An 11713-nucleotide genomic window follows, 5' to 3' on the forward strand; every position below is an offset into this window, starting at 1 on the left:
CCGATAATAGTCTGAAATTCACCTTACAATTTTCATTAAATGCTTTTCATAATTACCTGGAACTTCTAGTCAAAGTTTTCTTTAGAATTACCGTAATGCACCGAAATCCAGAGTTCAAAAATCGGAACAATAGTTGACGACTTTGGTCCATTTTGAAGTAATGTTTGCATTTCTGATGAGTTTTCTAATGAACATTAGTTTATTTTATTTTTGAGGAAAATTAGCGATTTTTTGCAGAGAGTATTTTTTTTTCTAACATGGCAATTATGTTTCCTGCAAATTTGTCTCAGACATCATTTCGATTAGATGAGCCGTTTCCGTGCTATGATTTATTGAAAAATATAAAATACGTCATTTTAATAAATGAGGCGTGAATCAAAATGGCCGAATTCCGGCACACACTCGTGTTCATAGCCCTTAGAATCGACTCTTCAGTTTTCGTGGAACTGCTCTACACAGAAAAAAAACCTGAATTTTAATCATCGCGTTTAATTTGAGCTATGGCACAAACAACGAAATTGTTTGCAAATTTGAATACAACATTGCTTATTTATGCGATATTGCGCTTAAGGTGATTCCTTGTTCCTTGTCCACAAATGGCCGCTACGTAGACTGTACATACACTTACACTTCGAATTTTCAATTACACAAATCTCGGAAATCAGTGCCCCATTTCACCTGAAATTGCTACTTCATGTATGCTGCAGTGTAGCAAACGTGGAGTAAGAATTTGAATGCTGCAAGTGTCGTAAAAGCTGATATTTGTGCACTTAAAGTTTCGAAGTGGTTCCGAGAATAAGGATGTCACAGCCAGAGAGCTGGTAAATATAACAATGATAAAACAGGCCCTCTCACTATCACGAGACGAAACTACCTATCATTGGCTTTCTTGTCATTTTCCAATGATCAATCCCTCATGAGAATTATTTTTATGGGTTTTGACATCAACATTTCTAACTGAATAGAGTGAATATATTATTAAGATTTCCTCGAAACTCGTTACATTAATAGCAATAAATGAGCTAGTAATTACAATGAACACAACACTGTCACGTTCTGTCATGACCAAAAATTCTATGAGATTTTGAAGAAAATCTCTATCATCATTTTATCATCCGAAAATAGTGACAGAAGTAACTCTGTATATAACGCGTGAGATCTTTCATTGAAAATGACATTTGCTAGCTCTCGTCACAGCGAATCACCTTAAATTTACATGAAATATCGTGTAAATTTACACCAAATCTAGCGTTAACAACGTGTGCGCTACATATCACATGATTTTTTCAAACGGTGTAAAATTTTATTAAGTCCTCAAACATTGTAATTATAGGTATGCCCCCGGAAGCATTGTTCTACATCCTGAAATTTTGAAAAGTCGCAGAAGATTGCAAATTTGTCTAAATACCAGATTCTAAAAGTTTGCCTATTAGACCACAGAAACTGAAATAACAAAATAAAATTGCTCTATTAGGCCAAACAATTATTCTTTTTGTATTCTTACTGTAACTTCGACGATTGATCTGTAATATTACGCTTGATTAACAATTACCAATCAGAAGATTGAATATCAAAAGAAATAAGACCTGAGATATCAGAAAACATCAATGTCTGAATTTTAAAACTTTATCCAGTTTCAGAAGTCACATGAGCTTGAGAGTCGCTCAAGGTCCTGGAATCTTTAATATTTGACTGAGTTCCAGCATCATATACAAAGATAAAAATTCTGAATTTTAATAGTGATGTAAACATTCATTCACGTAAACTTATATTTCATTTCATGCAACCGAGCAACTTGTAAACAATGTTGTTTACAACAATGAGCTTTTGTATGCAATATTTGCTACATTTCATGAAATGTCTCAGAACTTTACATCATATATAATGTAAACTTATATGATATGTGATGCTCCATTTATGTGCATCATACTGAACAGAAATTTACACTACTTTTTCGAACTGTGTACAGTCAACTCTGCATAACTCCATATTGAAGGTACCATCCTGAAATGGGTAATTAATGATGTGTGATACTAGTGTTTATATTTGCCGGCCATTTCTGGCTACCCGGGAATCGGGAAACAGTTGACGGTTCTTCCCGGAATTTCCCGGGAATCGGGGAAACAAAATTTATTCTAATGAAGCATAAAACATACTTTAATAAAATTCAATATTTTGTTTTTTCTTGGAAGATTTGCACGCATTCCCTCGGGTGATTCTGATTCAGTTTTCCCCGGAAGATTTATTCTGGACGTTTCTTTCAACTGCCCCTTGAAGATTTTGACCGACTTTACCGGAAGAATTCTTATGATTTCTCTCGGCCCTGATATTTTTACCAACTTGCCCTGGATGAATGTTCCATTTTTATCCGAAAGTTTATTCCAGCTTTCTCCGGAAATCTCTTGCATCGCTCAACGGAAGTTTCTTAAAACTTTCCGTTCGAACAGTATCTCCTAATTTTCCTCAGAAATCTACTGTATTCTTCTGGAAGCGGACATTATTTTCCATTTCACCCGGAAGTTCCTTCTGACTTCCAACTCTTCTGAATTCGTCTGAAAGATTCTTCCGGCATTCCCTGTGAATGCCTTTGTGTGTCTTCTGACTTCCAAAGATTCCTTTTAACATGTCCTGGAAGACAACCCTACGTTCCTATCAGAGACGTGTTCGGAACTCGATTTATGTGTTTCTGAAAATGTCTAGTATAATAGTTTAATTCCGCTGTCTTTTGTTTTCTTTATTAGCTTTTGTTTGTTAAGCCCCTCCGTCTCGATGAGTCTCAACGTCGCCCACTTGTCACCATAGCCGGTCGAACTCCACACCAATATAGAATCGCACTACCGTTGATACTGGCGACAACGCTCTGATGAGACAAAGAAACCCCACCCCCAAGATCCTCCCCTGATCCTATCCTTCGACAATGTACCCCTCTAACCTCGGGTAAGCACGCATATTCGGCCCTACTTCTACTAGGCATAGAAATAGGTGAATTTTGTTACAAACTATGAACAATTAATTATCGGCTCAGTAATGCTAATGCGATTGGGCCTTCCAAATAAACGAAATAAATAAAAGAAAGAACATTTCTTGGAAGTCTTTTCCAACTAGTGTTTCCATTTCCCGGCATTATTTTGGAGAATTCACGGGTATCGGAAAATATGTTTATCCGGTGACCAGATGTATTTTTTGACTTTGTTTAAATGTATAATTACTCATATGAATTGGAACTTCGTCCTACTTAACACGAATGTTTCTTTCAACGTTTACGGAAAATTCCTTCCAACTTGCCTTGGAAGTTTCTTCCATCTTTCCCAGAACTATCTTCCAACTACCCCAAGAATTTGACTTCCTGTGGAAGTAGAAATTCTATTCTATTTCACACGAATCTATCCTTATTTCTTCCGGGGGACTTTTCTGACCTCTCCCCTGGATCTGTATTCCAGCTCACCAGAAGTTCTTGGCACTTTCTTTGAAAGTGTATTACGACTTCCGCGGGAAGTTTTTTCAAGGTTCACCCGGATGCTTCATCTGGAAAGTTCTGTCGCCTTGCTCCGGAAGTTTCTTCCAGCTTCTCTAGAGAGGTTGATCTGGTTTCCCCGAAAGTTTCTTCCGAATTCGCCGGAGGGCTTCTTATGTCTTCGCCCAAAAGTTTCTTCGATCTTTCCTAGGAAGTTTCATCCAACTTTTTTCGAAAATTTCGTCCAGCGTTCCCAGCAGAATCTTCCGATCTCTGAAAGTGTCTTCTGACTTTCCCGGATTTTGGTTTACCTATTTTCCTCAAAAGTTCCGTCTGACTTCCACCGGAAAACTCATTCGACGCTTACCGGAGGTTTCATTCAACGGATAGATTCTTCTTATTTCGACAAGTCAAAATGTAAGTTTAGCATGGTTTCTGTACGAAAAATGTGTTTCCCGGAAAGTCGAATCAGTTTCCTGGAAAAAGAGAATTGTTAATTTTGGTAAATTTCTCGGAAAAGGTTTCCCGGGATGTCCCGGGTAGGAAACACTATTTGATGCTCAATCTCGTTTTTCAAACGCATTGAAAACACCCGTTTCAATCTGAAAAAAGCTCTAAATCTGCTGTGAAAATGTCATAAGAATATAATTAAAACAAATAAGCTTACGTTGATTTTGTTTATTGTTTTGTGTTGTATGCTGGACTGATTCCGTGGATACAAGTCTGGCATCTCTAATCGGGTCTAGTGCACAATTTCTTAAAATTTTATTAAATCCTAGATGATTGAAATTCGGGCCTGTTCCCAGAATCAACGAATTTGTTCAACTCCCAAGAATCTTGAAAATGGCCGATGTCCCACAAGACTGAAAATTTAGTTTCGTTCTAAGAAATTCGTCTGAATAGGTAAGTCAATGATTTGTTTTACTGAAAATTTGGCAGAGTTCCAGTTGCTTGAAAATTTGGCAATTTTCCCCAGTATATTGAAAATGTAGCCAATTCAAAGTCCCGTTATCTTCTAAATTCTGCCTGGAAGCCCTGGATTTTAAATGTTTTATCACACTTAGAAAATAATACCGAACTTGGTTTAATTTTCTACCGAACCTCTTCGATTACCAACGAGAAACTGAATAAAAGGTTTAAAAACATTTTTTCGGGCGTATTTATCGAATCAGACCAAAATAAGTATACATTCGACAGATAGAAATGAAGACTGAACCGAAAAGTACGGTAAAGTATCGACATTTACGAATTCGCTTCGTGAAAACCGAGAAACTCGGTAAAATGAACCGAATATTCGATAAAACGTGTTAAACGTCAAACGTTCCACTTGCGCTCAGCTTGGCAACGAAAATTTTAACCGAAAACTCGGTTCTCTAAGCTGAGTCTAAAATTAGTCAGCCATTTTTCCTCGCGTGTACAAAACTTAAGTAAAAATGGAAAAAGTTCTGCAGCTGCAACAGGAGGATGCACGTTTGATTGAAATCTTTTGTATAAGTATTTGAAACTAACGGTATGATTTTATTTGCAGGCACCTTGTGCTTTAGTTTGTTTCTACTGACGTGAAAATGTACAAGGTAATGTCTCTGACTTGCAAAGGCATTTTAAAAACCATTTGAATAAGAATGACTTCAAAGTCAGTGATATTTTTTGGCTTTTATTTTCCACTCTGTAACTCACGTTACGGAAGTTTTTATTCGCTAAAACAAATTAAATATCATACATTTCTTTGACAAAACTGGTTTTATTTTTATGAAAATTCGAAGTAACGTATTCTTAATCAAAATTTAAAGCAGGATTTGAAGTGAAACCCGAGCACTGCCCAAGAGAACCGAATTCCGTAATTACAAAAGGTGAGTCGGTTTGTTTGACAGCGTTCGGTAATTCTTGAGTAAAACGATGTTCGGTTATTTTTGCTTAAATTTATTTTTCGTCAACCGAGATTTTCGGTAACTTTGACAGAATGTGGGTAGCAAAAAGAACTAACGACAGCTCGGTTATTCCTATTTGAACCGAACAGACTACCGAGCGTTCAGCCGATAAAAACTCGGTTGGAATCAAACCGAGTTCGGTAATATTTTCTAAGTGTTATTGTATCTCAATATTTTACGGAGTATAAATTAAAAATATACAAGTCAGTACCCCCTGTCAGCTGTCCGACTGGCTATAGGGTAGAGGGCAACTTAATCGTAATCGCCTATTTCCGTTCTATCGAGTAAAAAGTATCACCCATTGTTCTCAAAAACAAAAGAAGCGCTCCTAGCGAATCACGTGGTCAGGACAATCCTTAACTGTTGGAGCGGGATATGTCTTTATCCGGGAGATAGTAATTATTTCCTTCTTACTATCTGTCCAGTAATAGATATCCGTCTTGCTCTTAATAGTTTTGAATTGGTATCACCTATGATAATGTGCAACTTATTCGATGATAATGCTTATCAACATTTTGGAGAGAAACAACAACTCTTTCGAATCCTTGAAAAAGATACAATACGGATCAAAACGTCGTATCAAGAAAACATATACTGTGTCTTCCCGAATCTGGCAATACCCGTTTTTGGCAACAAAATTTAAAATTAAACAGAACATGATTTGTTGAGTATCAGTGCTGCAAAATCTCGACCATACACGACGATATTGACAAAACAGCTTTGGTCGCTCATTCGAGCTAGAAGTCATCTTCAAGGGAAACCATGGAATTATCAGTGACAATCTTGTCCGTGACGAACATGGGCAGTTTTTTAATAGCTCAATTTGTAACGAAATTACACGATCCGTTCCATGGAGCCGTTAAAGTGAACAAGCATCTACGTCTTTAAGTGCCTGGATAACAATAATGTGACACATTGACGAAAAAACTAATGTTTAAAAAGGTTTTTTATTTAGAATCAATTTATTCTTTCAGTGACGGTGTCAACAATTATTTTGTCAATATCGCGTGAAATATTTCAATGACAATGACAAATCTCAGCACTGGTTGAGACAAATGACATAAATTTATCCCAAATGGAAAATGTTTGTGCCTCTGAATTTGAATTGAAAATCATAGCTGTATTTCAGGGTTACGATTACGATTACAAAGTTTCCAGTTTTATTACACTTCACCAGCGACAACATTCATTCGTCTAATTTCCTACCTCCATCCATGGCTCCATGGAATAAAATCACGGTAGTAGTAGTGAGGTATGGAATGAACAGCTACGCACCTTTTTGCCTTTCTCATTGTTCATTCTATTTTTAGACTCTCGACCCGAACGAAGAGCACGTTCGAGTCAGTATGCGGAAAAGCGATACGAAAGAGATGTTCTTTTTATGATTGTAGATTCTACATTGGTAATTAATCCAAGACCCCTAATAATTCCGCGAAGGTAGCTGAGGTGTATTTTATTCATTTATACAGTCATATCCGACAGGTAAACGAGCACTGTAGAAACCTGTAATGTAATGTTTCATACTGGAATTCAACCGAGACTGAGCGTGAATCGTTTCAATCACCGCCACTTTCGACTGGGAGCGTGGCGTCTCCTGTAACGTGGCTACTCACAAGTCGGGTTACGGACTGATTTGAGGTTGGGATCCACTGTGTGCCGGGTAAGTCCATGTTGACGGGACGTCCGCACTAAGCTGACCGTCAATATGGGTGCAACGGGGGAGCCCGATGCATTCAGGTTGGATAAAGAGAGATGAACCGAGCGAGGGGTGAAAACCAGCAGCTAAAAGTCTCCGCGGTAAGCAGTAGTGGGATCGCGTCCCGGAGTGGACTTCCGGTGCCAGCCTGACCAATACAGTCACACCGTAACCTTTTGCTGATGATTTTGTTTGTAACGGTTAAAATGGTTAGACCATCGGTAATTGTTGTCAATTTAATATTTTGGGTAACCAGACATTTTTGCAAAAAAAAAAATGTCACTGTGAAATGCTGTGACATTTTTTCCCCATATCATTTCCATGACATTTACCGATTATCGATGTTATATGTCTTATTGAACTCTGTCAACAATTATGCATCCTTATTAGAAATTTTACGAATAATAACGCTGCCAAAAAGTACAAAAATTGTCAATTTTGCGAATGTTATTATTTTGAATTTCTATATAATCATGCTATATAGCCTCAATGCCCCAGGCACCATACACTTCAATTTTATAGCATCATTCGATTCACATAGACTTAATCTTAATTCCCGGGAGTTTTCATGCAAATGACTATCTTATTTCCGGCACTTAAGCGGCAATGAAAAAATAGATCCTTTCTCCCAGGACTCTCTTGGCGCATAGACTGTCCTGTCTCTAATTTCAACTGATTGGGGGTCTCAAATTAGGTTTCCAAACACCTTCGTTCAGCAGCAGTAGACTAACATTGAGTTTTTAATTCGATTTGACTGTGATGGAGACGATCGGCATGGGACACAAGAAGCTCAATTAAAGAAATCGACAAAATCTTCTGCCGAGGAGCGAGAAGAAGCCGACACTGGCCAATCGGAAGAATTGTGATTGGAAAAATATTATTTAAACATCTTCTCTTTGCTCCTGCTTCCCTAAGGGGGAAACCCAACATCGCTCAAAGACCTTCATAATGAATCTTCGGGGCAGCTTCGGGAAGATGGTCTTTGCTGGTCGGGAAAAGAAAAAGGGGTGATTGAACAATAACACAATCTACCCAGTACCCATCCGATGCGGCAAAAAGGGGACAGGATGCGTTCGGAATAAAATAGCCATCAGTGTTGCAATTCTACGGCCAAGGGGTAACGGTGTTTCTTATTCTTTTGGCCGCCAGGGGACCCTAGCTGTCCCCTGTTTGCATTAAAGAAATTGCATTTTATGAGCTCGCACGTGCGCCCATGTCTGAGATTTCAGTTTGTCCTAGGCACATGAAGACATGAGAAATGATTTTAACTAATTGGAAGAACTCCCCTTGCTCCTGATTAATTGAATTTTGAAAAATAAAGACGGAACATGGAACTTGTTGCTTTTTTACCGATCTGATGTGAAATGGGATGGGATCTGTGTTTAGCGCTAGTAGAGTACCAACACAAAATAAGAGAAAATGTGACTAGACGTACACAAACATGTGCTCAACGAATGAACGGAAGACATATGGAGGAAGATGGTAACGGTAAGACCCGTAAAGCTATTTTTAGCTCTCATTCGGTCTGCCTCACATTGTATACGTGTTGGTGAACATGGATAATGCAATTTTTAAACCGATATTACTTTCAATACTTAAGGAAAAGTTTTTCAAGGGTTCTTATATAAATTATAAAAATAATTAAAAAAGCTTGTGATAATTCAATTAACTGGCAAAGTTTTCATCTTTATGATCGAAAACAAAACACATAAATCTGCAAAATTCTACACGCTAATTTTCTCCCAGGGAGAGACATCTGGGGTATAGATTTGGTTCCAGTCGTAAATTGGTAGATTTTCAAGTTTAATATTGTTTTATTGATGTAAATTAGTACAACCAGTGGCGTCCCGTAACCTCACTTTTTACCTGTGCACCAACTTTCAAAACCAGATTTAATGTCATATTCATACTCGAATCGGTTGAAAAATACACATAATCTTCTAGTTTACTCGAGATCTATCCATTGCAAGCAATATTTTGATAATTATTTATGTTTTGAGAGTTGGTGCACAGGTGGATTGAGGTTAAGGAAACGCCACAACATTACTGTCGGAACAGTTTGTATTGATTTAGCGAAAATCGATTTCACTCGCGTTCTATACGTTATACATAATCTCGGAAATATTGCGCATTATTTTGCGGTTACAACGCACTACTTTTGACACTCTGTTTAACGTATAGAACGAGAGTAAAATCGATTTTCGCTAGTAATTTTTTCGAGTTTTCAGCTGTAACGACAATATAATTCGTGAATGTACATAGGGGAATTTACGTATTCTCGTCAATCTAAGCAGCGTCTGCACTTCTACTAGCATTTTCTCAGCGTCACGCACATATATGATGTGTCTGTTTGTTTACATTCATCTGCTGCTTGCTTCTCTATCCATTCCAATCGACAGAATTTTTCAAAACGTTTTGAAAGCATTTTTACAACGCTCCAAACTTCTCAGGTGAGTGTGACTATTGTCGGCAGCCTCTTTTTCTTCGGCAACCTTCCCATTAGAACTGCGTGTTAACCAGCTGTTCTATTATCGGCAACTCGAAATCAACCCCATTTTGTAGTGCGTATGCTTTATTTGAAGAAAAATGTAGCATTACTGGATTGCTCGATCGTTCAAATATAATCAGATTGAAGCTGAAAGGCTAAACAATCGTTTGGACACATTCAGGGAAGTGCGTTGATGGGAAAACATAGTGAAATTAACGTTTAAATTTAGGTTGCCGAAAACAGTCAATGGGTGCCGAAGCCAACATTTACCCTATGTTACCAACAACTTGCTATGCCTCCACGCAAAAGCAAAACAGAACAGACACAGTAACTGTTGATGTTTTCATTATCCGTGAACATAAGGATGCAAAAGTAACACATTGACATTAGCTAGTATGTATAAACTAATTAATCAAGTCAGCTCTGCTGCTACATATGAAGTTTTGGCTCAACATTCAATTGTAGTCAGGATGGCCGAGTGGTCTAAGGCGCTACGTTCAGGTCGTAGTCTTCTCTGAAGGCGTGGGTTCGAATCCCACTTCTGACATTAATATTTTGCCCTCCTCTTCCGGTTTATGTTTGCTCTTCATTGTTTATCCTTTATGCTGAGTTCACTCTCCTCTCCTCTGCAACTCATTGCGTGTTATGTATGAACTTATTCCTTACAATGTTGGTATACGGCTATTAATTAACTTTTCGTCATGGACGCAAATGCAATTGAGTTGAATTGACATTCTATAATTGTCTGTTCTCATAATTTTGGAAGATTGTATTTTAATATAAATGTATATTCAATCTGCATTGTTGTTATTGTTGAAATCATCAATTTACTATTGATTGTTTGGACAAACGCCAATTCCCTCCATCAAACGCTAAATGCTCTAATGGACATCGCCAAAATGTATACTCTACGCCTGCAAGCCATCAGCTTCGAAAAGAATGTCTATTCCTATTACCTACTACATATTTCGCCATTTCGCCTCGGATGAATCGCTTCGCTGCCTGTTAGTTCGCTCAACCTCTATGTGCAAAGGGACGCAGAACATTTTTTAAACAATAATTCACCAGCAGCTTTTTCGTTCCAAACTGAAATTCTGTTCATGAAAATGTGTTCACTGTATTGTACTTGCCATCCGGCACACAGTGAACATATTTTCATTAACAGAATTTCAGTTTTAAATGACAAAATAAAACTGCTGTTGAACTTTGAAAAATGTGTTTCGTCTCCTTTCCCTTTCCCCTTAATTTGTTAGTGTAATATGAGTGTGGGGAGATTCGTTTGAATACATCAAACCAATGCGCCGTCGCTACTGCGCCTGCGCTCACCAACACCATCAGTGCACAGTTTTCGTGGGGAGTTGAGATCATTCGCTTGTCAAGTGTGTCGTTTTAGTATTGTTATTTTCACCTCACTCTTCAACGGGCTCGTTGGTCTAGGGGTATGATTTTCGCTTAGGGTGCGAGAGGTCCCGGGTTCAAATCCCGGACGAGCCCACTGCGATTTTTTTCCCTTGGGTAGATTGATTGTTTTCAATGTTAGGCTAGGCTAGAGTAAAGTCCTCTAAGTAAAAGTATGGACGGCTGTCAAAAGTTTTTTTTTTCAATCGAACCGTCAAAATGCACTGCTTTGAATGGGTGCGATATCCTAGGCAGGTGTGGAAGCTGTCTTCCTGCATATTCGATTGCTGTCAATGGATGGCAATCGATGTCCCTCGGTGATTGGCACTAGATGGCGGAACAGAGATAGACGTTAAATAAAGAAATTAATGAAGAAGTAGAAGAAGAAGGAACTTTTTTTTTAATTTTGTGGTGAAAGTCGTCTATACTTTTACTAGAGTGCTTTAGGCTAGAGTCGGTGTATAATGAGTCACGCCACCTATTGAACTATTAAACCGGCTACATATCGTGCAAAATAAACAAACATTACGATGTTATGAAATCTCCATGAAAGATATTGCAATCAAATTTAAAATATAATCGAAGAAATGATCATAACCGCAGTGAACTTTAAATTGTCATGGGATACGATTAGTAATGATCAGAAATGAGAATTTGTAATATTTGCTGTTAAGATGATTCTACAAAATCACAGATAGGGTAGAGCGCTACTTCGTCGTAATGGCCCTTTTCCGTTGTATCGAGCAGAA

At 38.0% G+C, this 11713-nt stretch overlaps 2 non-coding genes across 2 annotated transcripts; both read left to right on the forward strand.

Annotated features, from left to right (window-relative positions):
• Nucleotides 1-10030: 10030 nt before the first annotated feature.
• On the forward strand, nt 10031-10113 carry TRNAL-CAG (transfer RNA leucine (anticodon CAG)). Its single transcript has one exon. It is a non-coding gene; the product is annotated as a tRNA-Leu (tRNA).
• An 875-nt stretch (nt 10114-10988) lies between these two features.
• On the forward strand, nt 10989-11060 carry TRNAP-AGG (transfer RNA proline (anticodon AGG)). Its single transcript has one exon. It is a non-coding gene; the product is annotated as a tRNA-Pro (tRNA).
• Nucleotides 11061-11713: the final 653 nt, after the last annotated feature.

The sequence above is a fragment of the Ochlerotatus camptorhynchus genome, unplaced genomic scaffold, assembly GCF_037179485.1.
Source record: "Ochlerotatus camptorhynchus isolate MF236.1 unplaced genomic scaffold, CSIRO-AGI_Acam_v1.1 ptg000137l, whole genome shotgun sequence".
Lineage (NCBI taxonomy): Eukaryota > Metazoa > Arthropoda > Insecta > Diptera > Culicidae > Ochlerotatus > Ochlerotatus camptorhynchus.